The 19,066-nt window shown below is 44.6% G+C and overlaps 1 long non-coding RNA gene across 1 annotated transcript in view; it reads right to left on the bottom strand.

The window, feature by feature from the left end:
• Nucleotides 1-18,714, bottom strand: part of LOC121669514 — a 31,086-nt gene extending 12,372 nt beyond the window's left edge. Inside the window, exons 1-2 of the long non-coding RNA XR_006017788.1 lie at nt 18,350-18,714; nt 164-410 (exon numbers count right to left, since the gene is read on the bottom strand). This is a non-coding gene — a long non-coding RNA (uncharacterized LOC121669514). The remainder of the gene's footprint in view (nt 1-163; nt 411-18,349) is intronic.
• Nucleotides 18,715-19,066: the final 352 nt, after the last annotated feature.

Below are 19,066 nucleotides of genomic sequence, written 5' to 3'. Positions count from 1 at the left end.
GGTCACACCCAAAGCCATTAAGCCAGGTCACGATTGGAAGAGAGGCAAGAGATTATGCTAACCTTTGCTGAGGACTTCGTGGAGCTGTAATAGTTTTAGGCCATCTAGTTTGATAACTTGATGTGTACAAATACACACACACACACACACACACACACAATACCTGCAGCAGAGCCAATCCATCTTTGGAGCAGCATGCAGTACCCTGGAAAGCTTGCAGACAAGCAGGAGAGCCCAGATGAGATCCACCAAGAAACTTGTCCTCCATCTTCCTCTGGTGGCACAGCATAGCACAGAGACAGCAAGGCTGAGGGTGCTACCAGGAGACAGATTATCATCCAACTCCCAGCCAGCTGCTGGAACCCAACAGCCTGTGTGCCAAGCAGTCATTGAGTTCTGGTAGTGAGGCCCTGCAAAGAAGGATTTAAGTGATTTACAGTGCAATACTAAAAATCGAATTTTTGCATTACCTCCTCCCTAAGCTTTCAAAAAATCAAAAATTTCCCATGATTGTTTTAATTGTTGTTATGGGTCATATTTCCTAGCACATCTACTCATCCTTAAATTTTCAGATAAAAGCTTGGGTCCTTAAGTGATCATCTTCTTTGTTTAGCTGGATGGAACTGTTAAGGTGAAGAATTGGCAGACTAATTTGGCCATGGACCAGCATTTAATATTTACTTTCTCTTGTAGAGACATGAAACAAAGTGGATGGAAAAGGCTCTTGGTCTAGCTTTGTAGAGCCAGTAATAATTTCTCAAAGTTCATGGCCCATGTGACAGGAATGTGCAGTAACTGTCCACAAGCGAGCTCCCATTCCCTGCCACAGACAAAATGAGTCAGTTTAGATCCTTAGTGAAGACAGGCTGCTGCTTCTGCTCTGCCAAAGATACAGGACAACTCCAAGCAGAAGTGGACAACACCAAAGCAAACTTTTGGGTGCATGTCTTGTGAGAGGAGAGCCAGGAGTGCTGACCAATTATCACAGTTTGTCTAGAGACAGTCCACTTTACTGTAGGACTTCTGGAGTGATATACTTTGAGTTCTGGAAAAAAGCCACTGCTGCCACTGGTCCATGCAAACATGAATGATATGGAGGACACTTGCTACTTCTCAGAATGCAAGAACTGATGGGGGATAAAAGGGGTGGGAGCAGTGGTTAAGCTGCCAGGCAAACATGTCTGAGACAAGCTGTGGGAAATATGTTTTTCATGTGGATAGCACGTAAATTGAGGAACTCAATGTCACCAGATGCTTTGAAGATTAACCATAAAATTTGTCTAATCTCTTTTTCAGTTAATTGAATTAGCCCATCAGGGTCTATTAAATGTGATGATAGAAATGCAACCTCCAGTTCAGGAAGTTTTTAAACCATTGATTGCTGAAAGCTGAGTGTGCCTTATGAAGGAAGCATATCCCAAATTTAAATTTTCCCTATTCATTACTGGACATATGAGACACCCACTATTGTTTTGTCCAAGCTGGTGTCTTTCTACTATTTCTAGATCTCTACTTTAGCAGAGTTTTAACCTCTTTCAAATCTCTCTCACCCAAAATGTGATCTACTTAGAGGAAAATGAACAATATTGATAGTTTAGGAATTATGACTAAAAGAAGTTAGAAAGAACACACTTGTTTTGCCTCACAGGAAGAAAGCTAGGACTATATGGTAAAACACCTTAACAATAAACTTTTAAAACTGAATTACATTGTTCAAGTTGTTCCCTGCCTGGATAAGAATATAAAACTACATTTATAATAATCAGGACTTCAGTTAATAATTCTAATAAAATTCCTTGATTATAAAGCCAGTTAAGCATTATAGTAGAAACAGATCCTCCAGTAGAATCCTCTTCATGTAGGATCTTCAGGAACAGGCGTAGACAAATCATTGTCAAGATGTCTTGATAAGGTCAACAGGGTGGTCCAGGTATGCTGATCTTACCTCTGTTTGTAGGAAGGAGTGCATGATTTATCAAGTCTTTTCCAGCCTACATGTCTAGGACTCCCATGGATTCAAGATGTGAAGAACGAAATTAGCAAAGACTAAAGAATGCAAAATATAGACAAGGCAATACACAAGAGAAGTCGGAGTTGCCCTTAGAAAATGATACCTTTTATCACATTGGCATTTCTAAAGCCTTTTGAGAATGTTGAAAAGAATTGCTAGATCCCATTTGGTAAAGACTCAGCAGTAGGAGAGGAGGGAAATCTGCACTGATGATGATAAGCTGCTCTGATAAAAGCAGAATTGATACAATGGTCTTTCCAGCAATCTGTGTCCAGTGTTCATTGTGAGACTTGCACAGTTAAAAACCCTTTACCTCCCCTGTTTCATGCCCACCAGGCAAAATAATACAGCTTTGCTGCTAGCTGAGATTTGTGTGTAGGCTGATCATCTGTCCAGCACATGTACTAGGCTGGCCAGCCCACACCATGTTTCTTTGGCAAAACAGATCCTGGGACAGTGTGACAGCTGAGTCCTGCCAGTCTCATCCCTGGTCAGGACACAAACCTGTGCTCCTCTCTTCTGCCCACCCAGGAGCTTCACTGAATTTATAGACACTCAACTACTACCCTTGTTACAAGTCCTCTGCCTAATTCGCCATCAGTGGGCATCACTGGACGAAGATATAATAAACACAAGTTGTCATATACTAAAATCATAGAATGGTTTGGGTGGGAAAGGACCTTCAAAATCACCTAGTTTGAACACCTCTGTCATGTGCAGGGACATCTTCTGCTACACCAGGTTGCTCAAAGCCACATCCAACCTGGCCTTGAACACTGCCTGGGATGGGGCTGCTCTGAGCAACCTTCTCCAGTGTCTCACCACCATTAGAGTAAAGAATTTTTTCCTAATATCTACTCTAAACCTACTCTCTTTTAGCTTAAAACCACTCCTTGTCCTATTGCAACAGACCCTACCAAACAGTCTGTCCCCATCTCTCTTATAAGCCCCCTTTTAACATTGAAAAGACACAATAAGGTCTCCCTGGAGCCTTCTCCAGGCTGAACAACCCCAGCTCTCTCGGCCTTCCCTCACAGGAGAGGTGCTCCAGCCTTCCGGTTATTTTTGTGGCCCTCCAGCCATTCCAGTGGCCCTCCTTGGGACCCACTCCAGCATGCGTGTCATATGCTGGGGGCCCCAGATGCCATATCCTGATTCAGTAACTTGACTAGCAAAGGAGTACACATTTTTAACTTTATCCCAGAACTTTTTATATGATCATTTCTCCCTTGCTCTCACTGCAAATTGCCTTCAAAGAAGTATGCACCAGACTCAGCTGGACATTCTCCCTGTCCTCCAGCCACTTCCAATTTCTTAGCATCAGAAATGTCTCATTTCTGGCACATATTTCTTCCCTGTATTGGCAACAGTGGTGCTTGTAGGTAATAATCTATTAGCTATAATTAAGCAGCAGGTGCTGCCTTGGGAATTGGCTGCTATAATCTTTTGTATTAAAAGGATGAAAACATCATTTTGGTCAGACAGTTTACAGGAGAGAACATGATTTACAGGACAACAGATTAAATTATGTGCAATTAAATAGGCTGGATTAAGTCTCAGGGCTTAATTCAGAATGCAAAACACTGAATGTAAAACAGACAAGCAAGCAAGCAAGAAACCTTGTCATAGCCCCCTCTCTGCAAAATCTGCCATCTCCACTTGAGACTGAGGTCCATACAGATTCCTGCTCATCCAGAAAGGAAGATATCAAAAATTGCCAGCATCACCCTGGGCAATAGTGCTCTAGCCACTTACAACAAAGTCAAACGACAGGCAGCTTTAGTTATTAATGGCTGCAAACACTGACCCTCTAACCACTGCTGTGCTTGCTTCAAATCTGTACCATCCCCTGCCTCCTTACTGAGTGCAGGAAGGATGTGGTTCACCAAGAATCATTTCCCAAATTCAACCCAATTGCTCTACTAATTATCCCTTAGCGTCAACATGAGGAAATAGTTTCTACCTTCTGCAGCAGGTCTATTTTTAGTGCCGCATCAATTTGCTTCTATTTTGTTATCCCTCACTGTTAATCCTGCCCACACAACAAATCTGGCATTGATCAGTTGTGGTAGACAAATATTTTTGGCTTAGACTACGAAAGAGGCATGAGGAAGGGTGTAGAGAAAAAGAGTCTTAACAATCAGAAAGAAATTCATTAGAAACCAGAATTCATATGGAGAAAGCAAAGCTAAGAGAAAGGGGAAAAAAAAAAGCAGGGGGGAGGGGGAATGGGGGAACATGTGCTTAGGGTGATTGTGAATATAAATCTACAAAAGTGACAAGCAACCCTCAGCTTCTGCAAGTGCAAATTCACATCAGCAAATACAAGTTCATATGAAAGAAGGCTTCAGCGCTGGATAGTATTCCTGGTGTTTCAAAGACAGCCCTGCCTGCTGCCCAAGACCATCCCTTCCTCCAAAATCATGGACCTAGCTCAACAGAGGCAAGACTGACAGATCATTTTGCAGGCACTTCATATCCTCATAACTTCTAGCTCTGAGCAGCTGTCAGATCTGAAATCTCACCTCTAGCCTAGACACCTTCCTGCATGGCTGAAATCAAAACAGGTACTGGGGGCAATAATAGGTCCTGGACACAAATACACTCAAGAAAATACTGCTCTGAGTGACCATCCTGCTACTTGAAAGGGGAAAAGGACAGGACAAAAGAAAACATCCTCCTTGTCTAATTCATCCACCTTGTAGTCTCAGTCCCTAATTCCTGCTCTGTCCCTCACCCAGCTCATCTGACCAGACTTGCTTTCCTTAGAGAAGGTCTGAAGGTGAATCCAGAGGTGGACTAGATGTGTAGGAACCCAGAGTGCTGAGAATATTTCTCTGCCTGTTTTTAAGGGTTCTTACCCCCCTGAACAACACTGTTTTAGCCTCAAACCTTGGAAAAAATTACCAATAGTCAGACAAGAACTAGAAAATACAGTGGTGTGAATTAGGTGATAGACTATTCTGTAACATTGTCACAGGGTGAAAAATTTAGAGGTTTTGGGCTTCTTTTTTTAGTAAATAGATAAGAGTAAAAAATATCAAAATGGAGGATTGTTGTTGTTCTCTAAACCGTCTTCTCCTTCTTCTACTACTCCATGTTCTGCAGTAAAAGTAGTTTGGAATGATTGGATAGAGAATTACACAGCCTTTTAAAGATATTTTAACCAATAGTTACTAAAAACGTACATTATTTTCACTTTCCTACCAATTATTCAGTAACATGACTAGGAACTGCGGAAATCTTGATAGAGAGGCCTCACTCCTGCTTTTCTGTGCTCTATGCTGTACCTGAGTCGCACTTGTGGCTCTGTTCCTCTGATGAGACTTGGTGAACAGCTATCTGGAAGCATTGGAGCTCAGGGGAAAGTCTCAGTTTATCTTTGAAACTCGTTGCAAGGACTTTCGGCAAATTCTCTCCCATCCGGAGGGACTTGATTTACGGCACGGTTCAGTGTCAAGATGCAACAGCATAAATTAAGGCAGCACTAGATGAAGCAGCAAAAACTGTGTCCACACCATAGTGCTTTTGTTCCATCATCAGGATTTAATCATAGAACGATAGAATTGTTCAGTTTGGAAAAGACCTTTAAAATCATTGAGTCCAACCATCACCTTCACAACTCACCTTGTAACCCAGATCTTCTATGAGACTGCCCAAGCTGGGCAAGGAAAAAGAAAGCTCCCTTTGACCAGTATGCTCTATAATGGCGAAGGGCTGAAGATACTGAAAATTATAAAGCTAACTGGAAACATAGTCTAAATCCCTACGCTGGTGAGCTCAGCCTGCTTTGCACAAGCCCATCCACAGCACTGGCTCTCTGCTGTGGGCTGTTAAGGGTTTGAGAGCCTCGGAGCACCTTGAGGTTACTGCTGTCCCTAAACCCCAGCCTGTGAGAAGCAAGGGGCCTCTCAAAATTAGGCAAGCCAAAGAAAGCCTGAAACTTGATGACTGTAGTTTATTGGACTCGGGACAGCAAAAAGCAGACTCAGCTCTGCCTGAAAATATCATTAAAGCTATAGGTCCTGTTACAGACTGAGGAATCCATACCACAGTAGGAGGCAAAGACAGAGGCACCGAGAAAGGCAGAAGGGACAAAACAGGAGTACAAACTATTCATAAACTGGTTATTGCTGTGTGCATACACGCCTAACACTTTTATCCTTCAGTCACTATTTATTTTGATCTATGCTAGCCTGGGATATGATCTTCAGCCATGGTTTCCTGCAAGAAAGGAAAATAATCCTCATTTGATCTGGAAATCTCATATTCCTGACTCTGACTGCTGAAAGAAACAACTCCCAGACAGGCCAGGTGTTTAAATAGCTTGGAACTGGAATTTACTGCCCTGAAGCCACAGTTTAGCAGTTGGTAAACTTGGACATCTGCCAGTGCCCTAGACGATTAACCATTCCTGTAACTCCATCAGCATTTTTGTCATCTTCTTCTGGAAAACTGAGGAGCTTGAACCAGACAGAAGAACAAGAGAAACTAAATCTCAGAGATGCCTATGATCAGTCCAAACACACCAGCTGTCTACAGCTATGAGTGCATCCACCCCTTCAAATATAAACTAGAGAGAGGGAAGCTAAACCCTGTGGCAAGACATTTATCTTAGTGATAGGGTCCAAAAAAGTCTTCAGGAAAGAAGCACAGTTTGGGAGGCAAATTAGTAACCTAGAACAGCTCCCAAGACTGCTGTCAGTAGCTAGGAGAAGCAGGAAAGGAAGGTAATGAGGCTCCACCTAGAAGCCTGCCCCAGAGCCCCAGGCCAAACGCTGCTGCCTCCCATCCACTCCCCAAGGTGTGGCCAAACCCAGCGGTACCGTCGCGCCCTCGCCAGCTCTGTGCAAGGTTCATGGGCACTGCTGGAGTCCTCTCCTGTCATCTGCCTCTCTACATCAGCAAACAAAAAGCCCTGAGATAATACTGGCACATTCTTCTTCTGGATTCCCATGTTCCCAAGTCCATAAATACCAATTTAGCAGGCTTTTTTGTTGTTGTTGTTGAATTTAAGCAGAGAAAAATTGGCCTGTTTGGGATTCCTGCTAAGAAGAGCTGAAGCTAGTGGAAAGCAAGAGCAGAGAACTGTCACATACAGAGGACAAGCCAAGCTTCACAGCACATGCTGTTTAACAGAGGCTGCTCAGAGGCCTTCAGCTGAGTGTTCAATTATGGTCTCCCAAAGTCATCTTAGGTATGTCATCAGTTCTTCTTACATCCTATTTTTCCTCATCTGTGAGAGAGGAGTAGCAAAATCTCTTATTTCTCTACATCCTTTTTTTTCTGGTCAGATACTATATCCTAGAGAAGTTCAGGTCTGGTTGTTGTCTTAGTTAAGACTTGAGGCCACGAGTTCACAGTAGAGCTGAGTTTAATGCCAGCACCAAGGAAGGCAAAGAGAGATCCCTTCCCATCTTCAGATTTGCATTTCTCTTCTTCCTGAGGAGCAGCACCTATGCAGATACATTCATTCCCACTGTGCTAGTACTGCTAGGAGGAGGGAAACTTTCTGGAAATGCTCTCCCTCCTCTTCAGCAGGGCAGAGGTGTTTAGTCTTTGCTTCCTCCACAAGCACCACATCTAAAATATAAATCATATTTCAGACGGGGGAGGATTTTTTTTTTGGAGTTCTTTTCCCCCCATTTTAACCTTTTGCTAGGGTGTGGAAAGTGAATAATCCCAACCGAGCATTCCTTACTTAACAAATTTACAGTTGGCTGCTTAATTAGGAATTTAATAAATGGGACTTAATTATCTCTTAATTAGATTGCTTTATTAATGCCCATGGCCATAAGCCCTTAGGGCTCTCAATCTTGTTAGATCTCAAAAGCTAGGCTGAGTCAACACTTGAATAAACAGCTGCCAATAAAATACCTTGTGCTGCAAAAGGTGGCATTTGAATTTTACTTGATGATTCCCTTCCCAGGTTGAACTCTGTACCTTTGCACAGTGCCAGCTAATCTTTGCTCTCAGAGGTTTCTTTTCTGTGTGACATGCAAAGTAGAGAATAGACCACTTTTGACAGAGCTCACAGCAAGCAAACTCTTACTGGCCAGACCATATTCCAGCTGCAGTAACTACAGTTCCCTTTCTTTAATTCAATTTTCACCAGAAACCAGTTTTCGCCACTTCTGAAGAGCTGTTGTGCAATGCTGTCATGTACTGTTAAGGCCTGTCAACCTGACAGAGTTTTGGCATCTTCTTAGGTACTCGAAGTACCTATAAAGCACTCCTTGGCCATCTAGGACTCTTATTACTGTTAATATTAGAAGAGAAGCACATACACTTCTATTCCCAAGTGACTCTTTTCAGTTGTAAGCAACTTCAACCTTTTCAGGTGGAATTTTGCCCTTCTGGTTTCTGCCAGAAAACTTTCTGGAAAGTTTGGTTCAGCTGTTTTTTAATTTTAAGACAGTGAGTAGGTGGGGGAAAATACAACTGTTGCCATGATTTAGAAGTTAAAATAAATGTTCTGTCACCTTGTCTTGAGCAATCCCTCACTTCACCAAGAAAAGGGAACCTTAAAGTTGGCTCAGACGTACACTGGTTAGTTTTCCAGTGAAAACACATCTCAAATTAGCTGACTCACATCAATGCCTACTGAGCTAACGTTCCCAGAATCTTCTACTTAAAATCCAGGAACAAATCCAGAGATGAGTGTCTTAGGCAATAACCACTCCATAGTGGCAATGGTGATAGAGGTCATGGCCCTTGAATGCTAGAAAAGTCATTTTTCAGAGCCTGTCCTTGAGGTCAAAGGAAGGTCATTTGAAGGAAATATTGCATCCGACTCCTGAAGAGGGAAAGATGATGCTGGAAAAAACCTGTTCCTGATTTTTGTTTGAAAAAGTAGAGAAGCAATCAGCACCTACCCCCAACAAATCCTGCTGTTAATTCAGGACAGAGCAGAGCAGCAGAAACAGCTGAATCAGTGCACTGCAGATGAGGCAGTAACCCCTGGGAAACAAACACCTGATGAGGTGACACCTCAACCAGGGCCTGTAGCTGAGAGAACAGCATCATGAAGCCACAGGTTCATCACAGGACTCTTATCCAGCTAGCAGAAGGAGAGGGGATATCAGATGATGAAAAGTGCCCTGGTTTTGCCATGGCTACTACCCCCACTCCAGACAAGGTTAGAAATGGGTCTTTATGAAAATCCATGGATTTTAGGTCTTTGTACTCAGCAGACCATCTCTTGTCCTTTCAAGGTACACTGCGCCTTGGTGCCATGTTTTCTCTCCTGCAATGTGAAATACCCAGTGTTTCTTACATGCAAAACAACTGAGGCCCTGTACACATTTTCGCCTGGCAATAAATAAAGGTGTGTTTCCTGGCAGGCAGTTTGTTTCCAAGCCACCCTGAGCGGTCTATTCAGCTTTACAGCCAACACAGACTGCCGTGGCACAGCACACTGAGGAAACCTCCTGAACAGCTCTGTTTGGAGTTGGTATCTCTGACAGGGAGGCAGTGCCTTGTGGAAAGCTGCAATGCAGGACTGACACTACCTCTGGAGCAGGACAGCTTCTGTTTCCTTCCCCCCTTACAACAGATCCTTCTTGTGTTAAAACAGGGGAAGTTGTATTGTCAGGGATGGGATGGGAAGCAGGAAACTGGAAACAAGAGGCCCAACCACTTCTCTTGCTTTCACCACTCTCCTCCTCTTTCTCCCTAAATTAGTTGCCACTTCTCTGCATTTGCTCTCTTTTGTACCCCAAAGCTGTACCGGTCATGAGCTCTTTAAGCCATGGCAGCATCTCAGTATATGTATGCTTCCAGCCTAATTCAATGGGGAGCATGGCTAAAATATTTTAAATAATTAAACATTAAATAACAAACTCCATTTTGTATAGGAGGGGCTGGTCAGCTTTTCTTCTTTTTACGTGCTTAAAGGGTAAATGCTTTGTAGCACACTTCTGTGCCAGCTAATCTGGGAAGTGCAACATTAAGGAAACATCTCTTACTCCTTTGTCCCCACATCTAAAATACCTCTGGCATTTGTGTGACAGCTGCAGAAGGATGGAGGACAGACCTCACCAGTAAGGTGTTTCAGAGCATGAGCAGCAAGGCTGGCTCGTGCCATTTGAATCCATTTTCAGATCCCTGTCTCTGGGAGGAACAAGGTACAGCCACTCATCCCTCCATGCTCTCACCCATCCCACAGCTGCTGCTTTGCCAGCTGTTCAGGCCCACATCTCCAGCCAGTCTCACAAGCCAGGGAACCTGCTCCTCTTCACCAGCCTGTCCACACAAGGACCGCTCTTTCTGAGCAGGCAGCCAAAATTCAACACATGGGGTGCTTGATACAAAACTTCAAGGACCTGCCTCCTCTTCCTTCTGCTCCCTACTTCTACCCTAGCTTGTTCTACACAGCTTGCCGAACACTCCCTTTCTGCCCTCCCTGGCGAAGGACACGCAGCACGCTCCGGCCCAGCCGCACACAGGGCCACAGCGGTCTGAGGGCACGGGGGCGGCGCACGGCGGGACCCGGGAGCGGAACCAATGAGCGGAGGGGAGGGGCGGAGCGGGGACCGGGCGGAGCCGTGACCGGGCGGGCATGCGGCCGCACAGGCTGCTGGGAGAGGTAGTTTTCTCCAACCCGGGGTCTGGGGGGTGTGTAAGGTTACATTTCATCCGCAAGGAATTGTGGGAGAGGCTTTACTTTACAGAGCTAATAATGATATCTCAAATATCTGAGTTTTTCCACCAGCAGGCCTTTGCTGTTTCGGGGATCTCTGGCCCACCAGCTGGCTCAGTGACCCCAACACTCCCTCACTCTGGTGACTAAAGCTATGAGCGCCACAGAGCAAGAACAGCCACCCCTCAGGTCATTTTCAGTTCTCCTAGCCCCTTCTCTTCTCCCAACAGGAGGAAGCCTGCCCTGACACCAAAGCTGGAATATCAGTGGCCTCCCTTCTGCTGCCTGCCCACACACATCACCCAGAGAGCAGTGCCAAGGACTGCCAGTAGCTCTGGCCCCACAAGTGCCAGGCCACCAGCACACACACAGGGAAGAGGAAGTTATCAGGCCCCAGTAACACAAAACAGCTGTACTTTGGGTAGGGCTGCCACTGCTCACCCCTGCTGGGGGCTGAGCAGCAGCTGTGCTCCAGAAACCTTCTGCTTTAACTTGTGGTCCAGATCCAACGAATAAGGAGGCGCCTCAGGAGGTCCCAATGAAGTCAGCACCCAAAGTCTTCATCTGCCTGAGCTGTTTCAGCAAATCAGCCCGGAGACCTTACTAGCAGGGCCTTTCTCGGAAGACATGCCTTTCTATCTGAGTTCTGCTGGCTCAAAGAGGTGACGCCCCAGCACTTCCCAATAAGTGACAGCTGTAGCTAAAAAAAAAAAAAAAGGCTGTCTCAGCCTTCCAGTGACCTTGGCACCTCAGCCCCACCCCAGCTTGCAGCACAGGTTGCTCTGGATGTCCCTGGATGTCCCACACCCTTGCTCAGCTCCAGCAGTGCAATTCAAAGCCAGCTGCTAAAGATGAGGGTCTCTTGTGAAGCCTACATAAGCACCCAGCAAGAGGAATCTGCACTGGGAAAAAGGTTTTAACAAGGCTGATCTAGCTAGGGGATGTGCCAAAGACAAGGCAAAGTGATTTAAAATGCACTTTCCCCAGAGGTACTCCTGCCTCCTACCCAGTGACTATTTACCTGTCAGGAGCATGGGAAATTTGCAAAAGAACCCATGCCAGCACTCCTGCAATCTCCTCTCTCCCGAAGTACACAGGTGGCCCAAGCCAAAGAGTTGTACAGAAAATCATTTTCTCAATGTCAGAGGCTAAAATTATCTGTGTAAATATTACAGCAGTAGGTTAACAACACAGGCTGCATCCCCACCCAGCCCACACAGTATCACAAGGCAGGCAGGTCAGCTCCAGCCCAGGTTTCAATTAAAGAGCACTTTGTGGTTAAAACTGTCCCAGCCTGCTTTGCTTTGGGGCTTAAAGTTCCTCCACAATGCAGCTGCTTTTAGTGCAGGTTTATTATTAGTCTCAACTACATTATGACCTCCTCAACCCACTGGAATGACCAGGAAACCCAGGGAGAGAGAACAGATACCACATGGCAGTCCTGCAAAAAGGTACATGGTCATTTGGTAAGTGGAGCTTAGACTTAATTTGCAGTGCTATAGGGGGATTTGTAGTGTAATAAATCTCAGAATAAGACTTAGCCTCCCTGTGGCACCTTGCTGGTCATTTTTGGCAGGAAATGGCAAGACATGAAGGAATATTAAACCTCACAGTTCAGGGCTGGAGCCAGATTCAGAGATGTGGAGGAGATATCTCAGACATGCCTTTTTTTTTTTTTTTTTTTTTTTTAAACAGGAGAGATCTTGCATTTTCCTTTGAAAAGAGCCATGACATCTGTGTTGGCAATAGGTGAAGTATATATACTTCAAAGCTGTTGTGGGACAATTCCTAGACCAAGACATGCCCACATGAACACACATGTTGAGGGAGGGAAGGAGCAGCTGCAGTGGGCATCCACTCACCATAGTGGGGACATGAGGCAACCTCACCTCACTGCTGCAGTGCTCTCTCCTTAGTTACAGGCATCAGAACAGCTTTAAAGCTAAGTTAAGAAAAGGTAAAGTAGCAAACCTTTACCCAGTCCTGTGGCCAAAACTTGTCTCTGTGACTCCGCCACACGGATCTGCTCAGCCTAGTGTTTTCAGCCAGCAACTCAATGGGGAGACAATTGACTTGAGCACAAACATCATGTACCTCAAAGAACGTTTCTGTTCTGACTTCTAATTCCCTCTGCAGACAGTTCTGTACAAAGGTATATTTTGCTTTTACCTGGCCAGCAATCCTGTACACCCGGAAGCATGAAGACTAATAGCCCAGTCCAGTTATGGAAGGACTGTTCTTCATGGAAATGCCTGATCTTCCTTTACCTTTAGCATGCACACAATTCTGTCCAGCTCGTATCATTCATTACTTCTCCACAGAAGAGCTCTCAGGTCATCCTTCCATTGCCAGGATTTTTCCTGTGCTGCAAAGATTTGTACTCCTGTGGGGATGCTACTCCTTTCCTTGGGAGATCATTACAGGGTTTGACAGCTCTCACTAACATTTTCCAGCATTTCCCACTGTCTAACAAAACTGCAAACATTCAACAAAAAGTACACTCTACCAAGCCTCACACACACTGATTGCAGAACCAAGGTTCACAGCTGGAAAAAACCACACGGGCTGTCCTACTGCAAGCCATGTGCATCTGCTGCCCACATGGATCCCCCTCCGTCCCTTTCAGCCACTGCTCTCCTTCCTGCTTTGGTTCACATGGATGTGATTTTCAATGGGTGAGATCATCTTTTGAAAAAGTTTTATGTTTGGCTATAAGCAGGCCCCAGGTCTGCGTGTGATTTGGGAGAGGCATGGAGGCCATGTTCATGAGGCTCACCATTTCCTTCCAAATGGGATGCTCACTGCATGTCACAAACTGCTGGGGTATGAGATTGCTCTTTCCTGCAGAAGAGTCTCTCTACTTCTCCTTGCAGACTGAAGTGGGATGAAAAGTGTATAAAACTTTCCACAAAAATTCCCAAGGCAGTTCTGGACCACAGGAACATGCCTGACCCTCTGCAAGATGCTGGGGACTTAAACCCCTGGGGAAAGCTCCATTGAAAATTGACCCACTCCAGGGTTCCATTAGCAGGGAAGCTTGTGGTCTTCTGAAGATCTTTAACCCAATACTACTTCAGTCTAAATACTGAAGACATGTAGGTATACGTAAAAATCAATAAAGTGGAAAAAAAGCTGAAAACAACTTGCCTTGAACTCTTACAACATCTCTGCAGTACACTTTGACCCAGCAACCAGGAGAATGAGATAGGACAGCTGGCTTTTTTCTGCAGATCAGACAGCTTTTTGCCTGGAACTTGTAGGCACTGACTGTAGCACACAGAGCACTGCTGCTGCTCTTTCACTGTTGGGAATACTCAGCAGGATGCATGCAGGAGGAATCAGTTTAGAGCTGTCTTCTACCAGCAACAAGTGCCCATAGCTGAGCTGGTCAGAAGTACACAGCACATTCATACAGAAGTCGCTTCCATTTACCCTCTGTCCCTTGAACAGCCATATTAGCACCTACCTACATAACAGGCTTCACCTAGTTCTGATAGAAGCCATCAGCAGGGATTTCAGCTGCTCCCTGACAGTCCTGCCCTGTGCACCAATATCAGCAAAGCTTCCTCGCTGAGCAAACTCTCTTTTCTGGTACTTTACAGGCTCATCTGCTCACTGGCATCACCTGGAACACACGGGGTACCACACCAGACTAAGAATATTCTTGTCACTGCCTGATGCCACAAGGGTGCAGGACCAGCTGGCAGCCACTGTGCACATCCCCACTCCTCTACTGCAGTAAAAGATTTCAGTTTCCCAAGAGCAGGGGAACTTCTGCCCTGTGGTACAGCCCACATCGGTCATTAGTCAGCTTCTGACTTCAGCTTAACTGCACCAAGGGCCAAGGATGAGCAAAGTTGCTCAGGAAAATGCCAATAGTGGGTGCAGCACTTGTGAGAAATCACAACATAGATACTTTTGAAAATTCCCACTTTTTAATCTGAAGCAGTGGCTGTAATCTCAAGATTTGAGAGCAGAGATTAATTTAAACTTTAGAATGTTGTTAAATCTTGATTGGTTGTTTTTGTTTTAATTAGCCATGGTAGTCACTTCTAAACGTGAGCTTTTTCCAGCTCTTTCCACCTTCCAGAAATCCTTCCTCCTTTCTTTTCCATACCTCAATGTTATAAGAGTTATGTGAAAGATGTAACAGTATTCACACTTGCAAGCTTTGGCTACATCATCTGCATGCAGTAAAGAACAGGAACAAGTTGCTTAAGTCCATGACCCTCAAAACCAGTGGAATTGGTTTCACCTGTCCCGGCTTGAAAGAGTTAAAATAATTTAGCCACTTTTCATGAAGACAAGTTATTTGTTTGCTTTTTCAAACGGATTGTACAATCCAGTCCAAACAGCTTTAGTCCTTTTAATTTCGACCAGCAGGATGTTGGGCAAGTTCTGCGTGCTTGCAAAGGACCTCTCCTTCAAACATCGTAATACAAACATAACTCCAGCCAAAGCACAAGCTGAACATCACCCAGGGCTAACCAGGAAGCCCCAGATCAGGCGGAGACTTTTCCCAGATCCTTTGGGGTTTCCCTGCCAGAGGGAGGCTGAACAGGCAAGCTCTTGTGGAGCCCCGCAGCACAACCTGCTGGCATTTCTCAGCCAAGGCAGGGCTGCTCTAAATACATCACCCAGCCCAGCAGCAGCACAGAAAAACAAGATCCAAGGACGTAGAAACTACAAGGACATTGACCCCAAACGCTGTAGAGCGAAGACCAGCTCTCCCCGCAATAACTAGCTATCCAGCAAGACCAAAACCTCAAAGCAATCCCTAACCCTGAACCACCTAGTCCTTCCAGCAGACAGGAATCAATACAGCGCTAGGCTCTGCTGCTCTTCAGCCTGGTTTCTTCTAGAAAAGCACAATCGTACGAGCCCATACTTCGTGCAAGATGAAAGCATTTGCTTTTGAACCCACGGGCCAACTTCAGCCAAGCACAACAAAGGAAATTAAGTTTCATGAGACTTAGAGGCCATGGAAGGGAGGCAGCTGGAGTTGCCCTGGTCGGGGAGATGTTGCAATCTGAACTTGCTGTCGCAGCTTAACCCCAGCTGGCAACTAAGTACCGAACAGCTGGCGGCTTGCAACAACTAAAATATAAGGGTATCATCCAGGTTTTTGTCATACTAGATCGAAAACACGGCACTGTACCAGTTACTAAAAGGAAAATTAACTCTCCCCCAGCTGAAATAAGAACACTTGCCTTTACTGCATACCAGAGAACCCACAGTGGAAAAAGCCCTCAGAAATGCTTCAGCAGCTAAGGGCTCAGGTTTCCTTTTTTGATGCCAAAAATGAGCAGCCACCAGACAAATCCAGAGAAACCAACTCCACGATACCTCCATTTCCAGACCTTCCTGAGCATTTTCCAACTACATGCATTAGCTGCTTTAAAGGTCCTGCTTAAGAGTTCTGCATGTGCTCTTTCATTCTCTGGACACCACATGGCATACTGCAAACTCAAATTTGCAATTGAAAAGCTCTTAATTCTTACTAATGTTTTAATATTCCATTATTTCCTTTCTTCTCTTCTGTCTAGAGCAATGTCCTTCTAATACAGGTCATTAAACAAAAGGGAGGTGGCATTTAGAATTAATCCAATATAAATTTAATTCCAGGATGTTCCTGTTTTAGGCCATGCAACAGGTTGAATCCCGGTATGCCTCAGATATGCTTCACAGCAGCAGAATGTCATTCTTGGCACTTTCTTGGCAGATATCTTCTAGATAACTTGGTAGGACCCTATCTATTGTTATATTGTGAATTCTGCAAGCAAACTTCCAAAGGTGTTGCATTTTCTCCCTTAACATATTGTTAACTATTTCAACACTACATCATGAAGCGCAGGGGATGTGCCCCCATTTGTGGCCTGAAAAGCAAAACAAGGGAAGCCATTCCAGGAGCATGATTTTAGCCAAAAGAGAAACAATGGATTGGGAGTAGAAACAACCAAGTGGATGTTTGCTGCTGCTGACCTCCAGCTCAAAGAGCCAGAAGGGAAGAAATCCTAATTGCTTTAGACCTGCAGATCAAGTCACCACTACAGAAGAACCCTTTAGAAAACTGCACATGCAACCCACCTTTCACAGTCCCACTGCTCTTTCTTCAAGGCTTACAAGCAGCTAGACACAAAACATCAAAGCTGCCAAATCTTTACAACTGGGTCTCAGTGTACAAGCCAGAAAACACACCTACACTTTCAGAGCCAAGGCTCCAGCCCAGGTTTTTATGTTTTGGGGCTTTTTGTTTGTTTTTACATGCCTAAACTGAGCTGATATGAGACCATTGGGGTGCAAAGAAAAATCTACTTCAGCTGCTACTGCAATTTGAGCTCCATTGAGATAGGACAAGCGGTAATGGTTTTAAACTAAAAATGGTAAATCCAGACTAGATAGAACAAAGACATTTTTCATTATGAGGGTAGTAAAATACTTGAACAGGTTGCTCAGAAAGGTGGTGGTTGCCCCATCCCTGGAAACCTTCATGGTCAGGTTAGACAGGGCTCTGAATAACCTGGTCTAGTTGAAGACATCCCTGCCATAGCAGGGGGGTTAAAACTAGAAAACCTTTAAAGGTTCCTTCTAACCCAAACCATTCTACAATTCCGTGGCAAACAAAGATCTCCACCTTGTACACAGAAATGCAGAGGTAAGACTCATTCTGGTGCTCAGCCTTACACCAAAAGGCTCAGTTTCTGTTGAGAAAGTAATTCACACCTGGAAGTGCAGTAACTCAAATAAGAACAACAAAGACAGGCTGTACCAGTATCTAATGAGGAGACCTGGATGTAAACGTACCAGGCTGTGGGAACTGCATCAAGATTTGATGAGTACTCACCTTCCTGTAGGGACCTGCTAAAAAGCCACAAAGATTTTTATAGTGGTGGTTTCATTTAGCCATGATGTAGTTGTAATATTCTCACTATGTCCATGAGAAACTCCCCAAGACTCTTGTAAATAGAGTTGTAACCCAATTCCAACTCCTGCAATTATATCATACCCATGTAAATTATCCCTGAAGGGTTTTATTTGTTTTTAATATACCAATCTTTAAGTTTCTAGAAAAGAAAACTCAAGAATTTCTTCTAATTAATGTCACTTTCCTCTCCCTTCCATTTCTAGTTTCTCCAAGAAATCAGTACAGGAGTCAAATACCTCTTCAAAGAGGAAAACAAAGATGAATGCAACTTCACAAATTTCCACTCCACAGAACCTGGTGTCCAACTTCAGCTCTTTGAACAGATCCACAGCGACCAAAGGATAAAAGGCCACTGTGAGTGCAAAGTTAATCAGAAATTTCCCCATTTCCAGGGTAAGCAATTACAAGTCTGATGATCATAGCTTGTGTTTGTGGAAATGGCTCAGGCCACTTAGAATAAAAAAAAACTACTGTGGAGAACCAGCAGAACAGCTGCAACACTGACCCTTTATGTAGGAAGGCACTTCCTAAAGGCAGGAATTCACCACATAGACTGGGATAAGTTAAAAGGAAGAGCACTATTGCCTGGATTCATCCCATCATAACGCATTTATCCAAGCTGCCTAAACAAGGAGGAAAAGAAGTGAGCTGAGTCTGAGGTAAAGCTCATCTCCCTACTTGGGAGATGGCAGGGAGCCAGCAGACAGCTCTTATCTCAGTATCTGGAGCAGAGCTCAAGACCACATGCTTAGGGCTGTGGTTAGTGACTCACCTGCAATTAAGGTGAAACCTGAGATCCCTATGTAAAGATAAATCTCTGGACTTTGTGGATGTAGAGCAGCATCTGCCAGACATCTGCTAACAGCTCAACACAGTCCCAAGCATCTCAACAGGGTGCAAGTCCCCAGCTGTGCTGGGGGATGTTCCCAGCACCTTCTTTGCACAGATGCTCTGCACAGGTGGCTCCTGGAAGATGGAGAAATCAGCATTCAGTTCTCTTCTGCTCAGGGCAAACCAGTTAATAGTAATCTTAGAATACAATAAAACTGAGACCCTCAAAACTTTTCCCCCCCCTTCTCTGGGAAACATGGTGTAAATTTTGTGGCTTATACTTCAAATTTTCCAAGGAGGTAGATTCCCCAAACGACACTACCCCTTTACCCTGATAGGTGCTCTAACCTATTGCCTGCTGGCATGCAGATGAGGTCCATGCAAAAGTACTGCTAAATGCACCCTGATGCTGAAAACCAAGTTACCATCTCTTTCCTCAATACTTGCTGAAGTTTTGCCCTCAAAATTTGTGTTGACTCAGAAAAATCTCTCCAGTCTATTTTGTTCAAACAACCCCTTGGCTGTGCTGCTGCTTGTGCTCTCTGCAGCCACTTTCACAGCACTCTCAGCTGATGATGAAGTCGTCTACAAAGTAGCCTCTTCCAGGGTAAAGGCTCCCTCCAAACTCTAAACAGCCCAAGATTTTTGGATAAATAAT

Source organism: Corvus kubaryi, unplaced genomic scaffold, assembly GCF_017639235.1.
Source record: "Corvus kubaryi isolate FWS band 111438036 unplaced genomic scaffold, C.kubaryi_AGA036_p1.0 37392, whole genome shotgun sequence".
Lineage (NCBI taxonomy): Eukaryota > Metazoa > Chordata > Aves > Passeriformes > Corvidae > Corvus > Corvus kubaryi.
Note: the sequence above shows the minus strand (reverse complement) of the source record. Positions and strands in the feature narration are given on the sequence as shown.